General features: G+C 37.0%; 1 pseudogene; it reads left to right on the plus strand.

The window, feature by feature from the left end:
• Nucleotides 1-8,429, plus strand: part of LOC123256754 — a 44,298-nt pseudogene extending 35,869 nt beyond the window's left edge.
• The last annotated feature ends 2,077 nt before the right edge of the window (nt 8,430-10,506 follow it).

Here is a 10,506-nt window from a genome sequence, read left to right on the forward strand (position 1 = left end):
TATCTATTTCCTTCTTGAGCTCTGCCAGTATCTCCTTTACGAATTTGGATGCTATGTCATTTGGTGCATACCTATTGAGCACTGTTATTTCCTCATTGTCTATACTGCCTTTTATCAGGATGAAATTACCTTCCCTTTCTTTTGTAATCATATCTATTTTTACTTTGGCTTTGTCAGAAATCATGATTGCCATTCCTGTCTTCTTATTCTCTTTTTAAGCCCAAAAGATTTTGCTCAAGCCCTTTACCTAAAAACCTGTGTATGTCCACCTGCCTTATATGTGTTTCTTGTAGACAACATATGGTAGGATTTTGATTTCTAATTCACTCTGCTATTTGCTTCTGTTTTATGGGTGAGTTAATCCCATTCACATTCAGAGTTATAATTATCAGTTGTGTATTCCCCAAAATTTTGGTATCCTCTCCTAGTTCTACCCCTTCTTCTTACACTATTTCCTTTTAAACCAGTGGTTTACTTTAAGCCAGTAACCTTTGTCCCCTCCCTGGATTTACTTACCTTTCTACCCCCTCCCTTTTTTCCCCCTCTTTTTATTTTTAAGGCCTAATGAATTCCCTCCCCCTTCTCCCCTGCTCCCCTTGTTTTATCGCTTCTGACTTTCTCAGTAGGGTTAGATAGTGTTTTATATCCCAATGGATATAGCTACTCTTTCCTCTCAGAGTTAATTCTACTGAGAGTAAGGTTTAAATATTACCTCTTAATGCTCTCTTCATCTCCTTATAATAGTATTCATTCCCTCCCCTTCCCATACCATCTTTGTGTGTAATGGAATATCCTATTTTTCTTATTCCTTCAAGTTTCTCTTGGTGTCCTCTACTATTCATCCCCCTCTTTCCCAACCACCCCCATATCATCTTAGTCCATTTAGTACTCCAACCTCTCCCTATGAATAATTCTTCTAATTACTATAATAGTGAATACTCTAATAGTGAATACAGTTCACTACAGAGAATTACACATAACATTTCTCCATATAAGAATATGAATAATTAGATTTTATTGAAGCCCTTAAGGAGACAATATTAAAAAATAAGAGTTTTCTTTCTTCCCCCTCTGTTTCTTATTTGCCTTTTCATTTTTCTCTTGATTTTTGTGGTTGGATATTGAACTTTCCATTTAGTCCTGGTCTTTTCTGTGCGAATACTTGGAAATCTTCTATCTCATTGAATTCCCAAACTTTCCCCTGAACGTATATAGTCAGTTTTGATGGGTAAATGGTCCTTGGTTGTAGACCCAGTTCTCTCGCCTTTCTGAATATCATATTCCAAGCCTTGGGGTCTTGTAGTGTTGAGGCTGCCAGATCCTGTGTGATCCTGATTGTTGTTCCTTGATGTCTGAATTGTCTCCTTTTGGCTTCTTGTAAAATTTTTTCTTTTACTTGGAAGCTCTTGAATTTGGCTATTATATTCCTAGGGCTGTCTTTTCAGGGTCTAGTGTAGAGGGTGATCTATGGATCATTTCACTGTCTATAGTGCTCTCTTGTTGTAGAACTTCAGGGCAGTTTTGCTGAATAATTTCTTTTAGTATAGAGTCCAAATTTCTATTAATTTCTATTTTTTAGGAAGACTAATGATTCTCAAATTATCTCTTCTAGGCCTATTTTCTTGATCTGTCAATTTCTCATTGAGATATTTCTTGTTTCCTTCTATTTTATCAGTCTTTTGACTTTGTTTTATTTGTTATTGCTGTCTTAAGAGATCATTAGCTTCTAATTGCTCAATTCTAGCCTTTAAAGACTGGTTTTCCCTTTCAATCTGGTCATTTCTGGTCTTCAATTTACTTGCCTCACTTTCCATTTGTGAAATTCTGCCTTTTAAACTGTTATTTTCTTGCCAGTTCTCTACTATCTTTCTCATAATTTCAAATTTGACCTCTTCAATAGCTTGTGACCAGTTTTCATTATTTTGGGAAGGTTTGGCTATGATTATTTGTTTATTTTCCTCTGCTGTTTGCTCTGTTGAATGGATTTTCTCTGTGTAAAAGTTGTCAAGTGTTAAAGATTTCTTCTTGTTGATCTTTCTCCTTTTGGGTTCTTGTGGATGGCTTGTCATTATGAGCCTTGTGCCCTCTTAGGTTTATCCTCATACCCAGGGTCTGTCTGCACTCTTTAGGCTCCTGAGGTCTCAGGTCTAGTTGTTCTCAGGGTCAAGCCTCCTGGTGGTCCCCTTGCTTGTTCTTTTGCCTGAAGCTCCTTTAACAGTCTCAGGGCTCTGCTTCCAAGGTTGTGCACCTCTCTGCATTGGGTCCCCACCCAAGGTCCACGTCTGCGCTCAGGGTCTGTGTTCAAAGTTTGAGTGTTCTTTAGCCTCTTGGGGTCTTAAGTCTTGCTGCTCTCCAGGGCAGGCTCTGGTGATCCCAGGTAGCTGTCAGGACTTAATGGATGCCCCAAACTTGCTCTAACTCTTTTGCGCTGGCTTTGGCATTGTAGGTGGTGTGGGGGGAAGGGGTTACTCAGCTCACATTTTTTGTGAGAGCTGTTTCATCCCTTATAGCATGGAAATGCCCCAATTCCTGGTACCTTCAATGCTGAACCCTGTTGTGGGGTCCCTTCATTCGGCTGGATTTGTTTTTATGTCTTCTTGAGGAATCCTATATGTGAGGGTTAGGAGAGGTTAAGCAGCTGCTTTTTATTCTGCTGCCATCTTAACCCAGAGGTTCTGTGATCTTGAGATTATTCTTAATTGGGGATTGATAATTATTCAAACCCCTGGTGACCAACCTTTTAATATTCACCTAACTTTAATATAGTCAACTAAAAAACCTTTTCCCCCTTACAAAGGTAAGTACTATATTAATCACATTTGACAGTGTAGTAAACTGAAGCAGTTTAATACTCACCTAGGAACACACAGCTAATATGTGATGCTAGATTTGAATTTGGGTCTTTATGACTCCAAGCTTAGTTTTCTATTTACACAACCATTTAGGTGTCTGTTGGAATGACTGTCAAAGCAGGAATTAAATAGAAAATTTGCTTCCTTCATCTGCCTAAAACCTCAGTAGCTCTTAGTTAAAGGTTGGTATTCCACTCTATTGCTGTCTTAGGTTCCCAGTGGAGTTTGCAGTGACAGTTGCTGTCCTGGATTCAGGAAGAACCCTTTGGAGGGGGAGGCTGCCTGCTGCTTTGACTGTTTCCCTTGCCCAGAAGGGGAAATTTCCAGCCAAATGGGTGATTTTCTGCAGGGTTTTTCACCCTTCTTATGATCATTGATATAGGAAATAATCAACATATTATTCTTATATGGTCACCTACAACCACCAAGAACATCACTATCTTAGTCAGAGATCCTATGAGACCTATGAAAATGAGAGGAATATCCTGAAATAAGTACTTATGGTATCCCACTACATGATGAGAAGTGTAATCCATAGGGAAAAATATTTGCTTTCTAATTTCTTTGACAAATTTGGTCTTGTTGTAGAGATAGTTGTTGGAGTCTAGATCAGTGATGGGCTAGATGCTGCCCTTGAAATGTTCTATCCAGAGGACATTATTCCTAATCTGACAAATACAATGGGTAGGACACAATACAATGAAACTTCAAAAGAGTTGCCTTAGAAACAGATAGACAGATGAGCATTTTCTTTCCTTTGGCCCCCTCTTTAAAATGTTTGCCCATTACTGGTCCAGAGGATATATTATTTATACGTGTGTACATGTATACATACATACAATATAGATGTTATATATGTATTTTTACATATGTGTATATGCATAAACAGAGAAACATTGAGAGAAAGAGATAGATAGATACATAGATGGATAAGATAGATAATTATGTATGCCAATGCATTATGGAACCTAACATAAGAATAGAGAAGGTCATTCCAGGGAAAATTGTTCCAATCAGGCAGGAAATGAAAGGTATAGATGGAAAATGGGTTGAAGATTATGGAATGATCTTCCGGTTGGAGAATTTACTGTTTGATTTTTGGTCTGGGATCAATATGAAAAGATCATTAGAACAAATTGATATCATATTCAAATACAGAGGAGCCACCACACACAAACACAAACACTTTTGCTCTCACTGGGCTGTTATGTTCTTTTAATTCTATTGGTGATTAAATGAAGGAGAGTTAAAAAGATCAATATGGCCATGGCTGACTGAATGTCCTATACAACTCTGGTTTATGATATGGATGAGGAAGAGAGGATTTTAATACTCATGAGAGTGATGAAAAATAATTCACATCTTTCATTCTTTTATTAGCTTATGGGTCTGTTATCAGAGGAACATCTGTTCATAACTAATCCAATGCCAAAGCCTATCAGAATATTCAGAGATAATGTTTTCCACTCTATTTCACACATGAAATAGCAATTGCATGACTCTGCAAGTTTCCCCATGGCCAACCCAAGGATTGATACCCATAGAAGAGTGCTACCTATATCCCAAAATTAATAGTCTAACATTTTCCCCTTCTGCCTAATAGTTTAGCTCCTATATCAATACTGATATACAAAAAGACATAGAAGATTAAGACTCCCTAGAGAATGCTAAAAGCAATAGGACTCTAAATTTTGGACATTTTAACCAACATAAAATAAGGTTATTATTGGGCAAAGGGCTAGGACTTCACTTGTAAAGGAAACTCTTCGATCATGAGCTATCTCTACCAATTCAGATTAGCAACTTATCTGAAATATATTGTCTTAGAGTTTCCTAGAGTATTGAGAGGTTGAGTGACTTCAGAGGATTACCAAAGTATATATATCAGAGGTTGGACTTGAAATCAGGTCTTTCTATCTTTGCAATCCATCAATCTCCATCTCCATCAGCTACACCAGACTGCACAAGGAGTGACATCAGAAAATGAATCAACTCAGGAGAATAAGAAATGGTGTAATAAGGGCAGAGCCAAGATAATGGAGTAAATAATACCATGGAGAACTGGAAGTGCTATGATAATCCTCTCAAAATAAGCTTAAAATATAACCTCAAAACAAATGCTGGAGTGACAGAACTGGCAAGGGAATGGAGGTAAATAACCCTCCTGCAGAAAACAATTTGAAAGGTAGGCAGAGAAGGTCTATTTCACTGGGACGAGAGGGGATCACTGCCAGGAGAAAAACCATGCATGAAGAAGTATAAGTCACCCACTTCTAACAGGTTCTGAATTTAGTCCCAAGCCAACGTCTAAACCAGTGGTTCCCAAACTTTTTTTGGCCTACTGCCCCCCTTTCCAGAAAAAATATAACTTAGCTCCCCCTGAAAATTATGAAACTATTTGTTGAACTCAGAATAGAATGTAATACAAAAAAGTATGGACATCACAGCCTTCCTGGATCAGTGCAACACCCACCAGGAGGCGGTAGCACCCACTTTGGGAATCACTGGTCTAAACCCAGACACCCAGCCAAAGCCAACAATAGCACATCACAAACCCACCCCTTGAAGTTCTAAACTCTCTGACTGGCCTGCAGTGAGGGGACAAGGTCTAGATCAAGGTAGTCCCTGATACCTGGCCCATTCAAAGCTAAGGGGAGGCCCAGAGCCTGCAATGAGGCCCCTGCCCAAGCCTACAATGAGGCCCTGAGTTCCATCATAGTGCAGTCCACAGTGCACTGGTCTGGTGTAAGTCCTTGCCTAAGCCTGTTCCCTATTCAGGTTGCCACCTCCTTACTTACCTCAACATTTTTTAAAAAATTGGAGCAGGTAGGTATCACATTGAATGGAGTGCTGGGCCTGGAGTCAGAAAGGTACCTCTTCCTGATTTAAAATTCACTCTCTGTATCACCCTGGGAAAGTCACTTAACTTCATTTCTTTCAGTTTCCTCATCTGTGAAATGAACTTGAAAAAGAAATGGCAAACTTCTCCATTATCTTTGCCCAAAAAATCTCAAATGTAGTTATGAAAAGTGAGACAAGACAATAGTAAAATTATGCTGTTTGATAGAGATTTGTGACATTACCAGCAGAAAAATCCCCTTGGATTTTCATGTCTACTGTCATGAAGGCAATTCAAAGTTTTATGTGGTGCATTAAAGATTCAAGGAGGGAAAAGTCAAAAAGGAAGAAAGGGGTGGGTTGTTTATGGAAAAGAAAATCTACAAAGGAAAGATGATTCCTGGTGCCAGAGAGCATTATTGAAATCCTATTTCTGGGATGAACTTCAAAAGTTCTCATGGATCTAAATAAGCTGGTTAAAATATGATAAATTCAATATTCCAAAAACAAGCAAAAAAATATTCAGTGATTCAATGAGAGTCTGATTTTAAGGTATCTGAATGAACAGAGATATTTTATTTTTCTTTTATAATATTATTTAATTTTAAATATTTTTCTATGGATACATGATTCATGTTCTCTCCTTCTCCTCTTCCCTTTCCCTTCCAGGAGCAAATAAGCATTTTAATTGGGTTATACATGTATTATCTCAATACTTATTTCCATATTATTCATTTTTAATAACCTTTTAAAACCAAAACCTAAAATCTTCTACCCATATAAATAAATAATAAATCATATATTCTTCTTCTATGTTTCTACTCCCACAGATCTTTCCCTTATTGTGGAAAGCATTCTTTCTCATAATTCCCTCAGGATTGTCCTGGATCATTGTGTTGCTTGTTGTAGCAAAGTTAATCACATTTGATTGTTTTACAGTGTTACAGTCTCTATATATAATGTTCTCCTGGTTGTACTCATTTCACTCTGCATCAGTTCATGAAGGTCTTCCCAATTTTTATAGAAATCAAGCAGTTCATTCCTTATAACAAAACAATATATCATCATTGTCATAAACCACAATTTTAAAATGAGATATTACGGACTTCTTGAACTCATTGTTGAAAATTTCAGGAAATAGGACCAATTTACTGAGGTTTAAAAAGAGGACCACATAAAAAATAAAAGATTTTTTACAACATATCTGCCAGAAATTTAATAAATTATGAATCAGTCAATAGCCATTAACCATGTTACAGTCTTGGTGGAAAATGGAACATATATAAAGACAAAAAAATTATTCCTGCTTTCATAAAGTTTCCATTGCAGTTGAGACAAAAACATGAATATGCATATATAGTATAGGCATCTAAAAATTTGAAAAATGCATACAAATTCATTGCTGTAAAGAATGCATGAGAGCTGGGAAGAAAAGAAAGACTAACGTAGGCAATCCTTAGTTAGAATTGTTGTTAACAATGCAACAGACATAGAAGCAATATTTACATTTGCTGTCAAAGGACTGCAATTTCTAAGTTCATCATACCAAGAAAATAAATTAAAAGGAACAAACAGAATTAGTTAAGTAAAAAAGTACAAAGAATCATTATAATCTAGGACCAGTCAATAATAATGGAAATGAATAGTGTGGGTCAAGACTTAGATGCCACGTTATTTAACAATTACATTTTCTCTTAAGGATTTTGTGTCCAAGGGAGTTAAAAGAAATTGGTGCAGTTTATAATGAGCACATCCTATATCTGGGTATTTATATAATATTTTCAATCCAATCTTGAGCCCTTATATGTTTCTTGCAGATGCAGAGCATTGTAAGAAGTGCCCAAAGGATAAATATCCAAATAAGCAGAGAGATCTTTGCCTCCCCAAGAAGGTGACTTTCCTGAATGTAAAAGAACCTTTGGGGATGACTTTGGCCTTCGTGGCTGTTTCCTTCTCTTTCCTGACTGCTCTGGTTCTATGGGTCTTTGTCAAGTTCCAAGACACTCCCATTGTCAAAGCCAATAACCGAACTCTCAGTTATACCCTCCTCATCTCCCTGATCTTCTGTTTCCTCTGCTCTTTGCTCTTCATAGGACATCCCACCACTACCACCTGTCTCTTACAACAAACTGTATTTGGAGTTGTATTCACAGTGGCTGTTTCCTCCATTTTAGCTAAAACCATAATAGTCATTGTGGCTTTCAGGGGTATAAGGCCAGGAAGCAGGATCCAGATGTTCCTACATCCTAGAGTGTCTAATTATGTTGTTCTCATCTGCTCAGTGATTCAAATGATTTTCTGTGGTATCTGGTTGGGAACCTCTCCCCCCTTCCCAGAGGCAGACACACAATCTGAATATGGCCACATAATCATTCGATGTAATGAAGGCTCTGCCTTTGCATTTTACTGTGTCCTGGGCTACATGGGCTTTCTGGCCCTGGGAAGCTTTACAGTAGCTTTTCTGGCCAGGAACCTGCCAGATACCTTCAACGAAGCCAAGTTCATCACTTTTAGCATGTTAGTGTTTTGCAGTGTCTGGGCCTCTTTTCTCCCCACCTATCAAAGTACCAAAGGGAAAGCCATGGTCACTGTGGAGATCTTTGCTATCTTGGCCTCCAGTGCTGGGTTACTGGGGTGTATTTTTATTCCCAAATGTTATGTGATCCTCCTGAAGCCAGATAGAAATGCTCAGAACAGAACAAGAATAAAAAGTATTCCAGGAGCAAAATTTTCTTCTAGTCAATGACCTTATAATTCCAGTTTTAAGAATAAGAGGTTTAAAGAATAATCCACATTAATCTTGTGCAATCAATTTATCATTTTGTTGATGTTTGAACCCTAATTAGTATTTATGTGGCATTCTCTCTGATTACTTTATCAAAATCTACTCACATGAAGGACTCAATTTTTTGAGTGCAAAAACTACTGACATTTTAAAAATGTTGTTACAAATGCTATGCACCTCTAAAGAAAGAACAATTGGAGTATAAATGCTGATGAAAACATTATTCATCACTTGTTTATTTGGGAATATGATTTGAGATTTTCCTTTTACAAGATTATTCAGTTCCAAAAATGAACAATATGGAAGTAAAATTTGTGTGATAATACAATGTCGAACTCAGGTTAAATGCTTGTGAACTCCAGGAGATGGGAAGAAAAAAGGGAGGGAGAAAACATGAATCATATAACCTTTGAAAAGCTTACATGGAAAATAAAGACAGGCATTTTATGAGAAGGAAAGAAAAAACAAAGAAAAAAAAAGCAAAGAAACAAATAATTGAAGACCCAAAGAGGAGTGGGTGGAAAGCATGTTGCTACTAATCTTTGTGGACACTACTACCAACAGTGAGGAATCTGGAAACTTGAACTTTCAGAATATTTGAAGTTCTCAGTATCATTCCTTGCACAATGGGGAAGTTATGAGGAAGCTCTCCCATCTCCCGATCCTAAATTCGAATTCCATTAAGCTTTCTGTTTTTCATTTTAAAATTAAATTATTGAACTTCCAAAACTTTGTTGTGCTATCCAGAGTTTCAGTGGTTATAACTTCTTTTATTCAGTTAAATTATATTCTTTATGGATCATTTGCTTTCATCCAATGACACAAAAATCCAATAAAACTTTAAAATTGATAACGATGTTTTTGTACCAGTTGTAATAATTTAAAATTTAGATTTTAAATGAAATATGAATGCTCTAAAGTGATATTGTAGTTGATTATTTAAAAAATTAACATTTAAGTCATGAGTCTGTTAGCCACATTTAACAGTTAAGTTTACTAGGGATTTAGTAAAAGAGAGAAATGTTAGGAAGGAAATAGAAAGTATTTCATAGCTAGATACCCTATAATTTCTTTCCAGTCACTACCCTGCAAGGGCTCTCAAGTCCTGATCTCCATGTGGAGTCATGGTAGTCTCTTAAGCCAGGAGTCTTGGTGGTGTCTTCAGCAAGGGTTCCACCAACACAGCCTCCTCCAGGAAAGGAATGCCTCTCCAGAAGTCAGGAAAGGAAGGCTAACTACTCACCCAGCAAGCTGAACACAGGATGCAGGGAAAGAGTTTCCTCCTTCAGTCTAGCTCTCTAACAATGAACTCCAAAGGAAAAGAAGTTCAAAGGAGAAGTCCTGTGAATGGGAAGTTAAGACCTTTTTATAGTCCTTTTTCCATGTCACTTCCTGTCCCTTCCCCACTGAATGGGAACCAATTGCAGTCTTTCAATTTTCCTTTCCCTCATCAAGCTGGGTGGTAGTAACTTTTGAAGGTGTGAGATTATTCTAGTAAGTGACTCCAAATTCTCTTTGTATTTGTTTTGTTTGTATTTGATTGATTAATTTATTCAAGGATGGTGTTTTAGCTTTTTATAATTAAGAGTTGATGGTTAGAGCAATACACAATATTGATTCTAAAATGGAAGGTTAGGATTTTTTTCCAAACCCTTATCTTCTTCTTAGATTTGATACAGGTATTGGTTTCAAGGTAGAAGAATGGTAAGGCCTAGGCAATTAGGGTTAACAGGGGCATGCAATTATGAAGTATTTGAGTCCTGATTTGAACTCCAGTCCTCTTAACTAGGCATGTCATACTATCGCTAGAGTCACCAATTGCCCCCACCACAATTAATTTCTGAAATGTTTTTAATAGGCTTTACCTTATTTAATGATTCTCTCCTAATGTCCTTGATAGTGATATTTCTGTTCTCATATTTTGTTCTTATTTTGCCATATAAATAAATGAATGAAAAATTTTTAAGATTATAATATGTGCTAGGCACTGTTTTAAGTGTTGTGGGTACACAGAAAGAAGTAATATAACCT

The sequence above is a fragment of the Gracilinanus agilis genome, chromosome 1, assembly GCF_016433145.1.
Source record: "Gracilinanus agilis isolate LMUSP501 chromosome 1, AgileGrace, whole genome shotgun sequence".
Lineage (NCBI taxonomy): Eukaryota > Metazoa > Chordata > Mammalia > Didelphimorphia > Didelphidae > Gracilinanus > Gracilinanus agilis.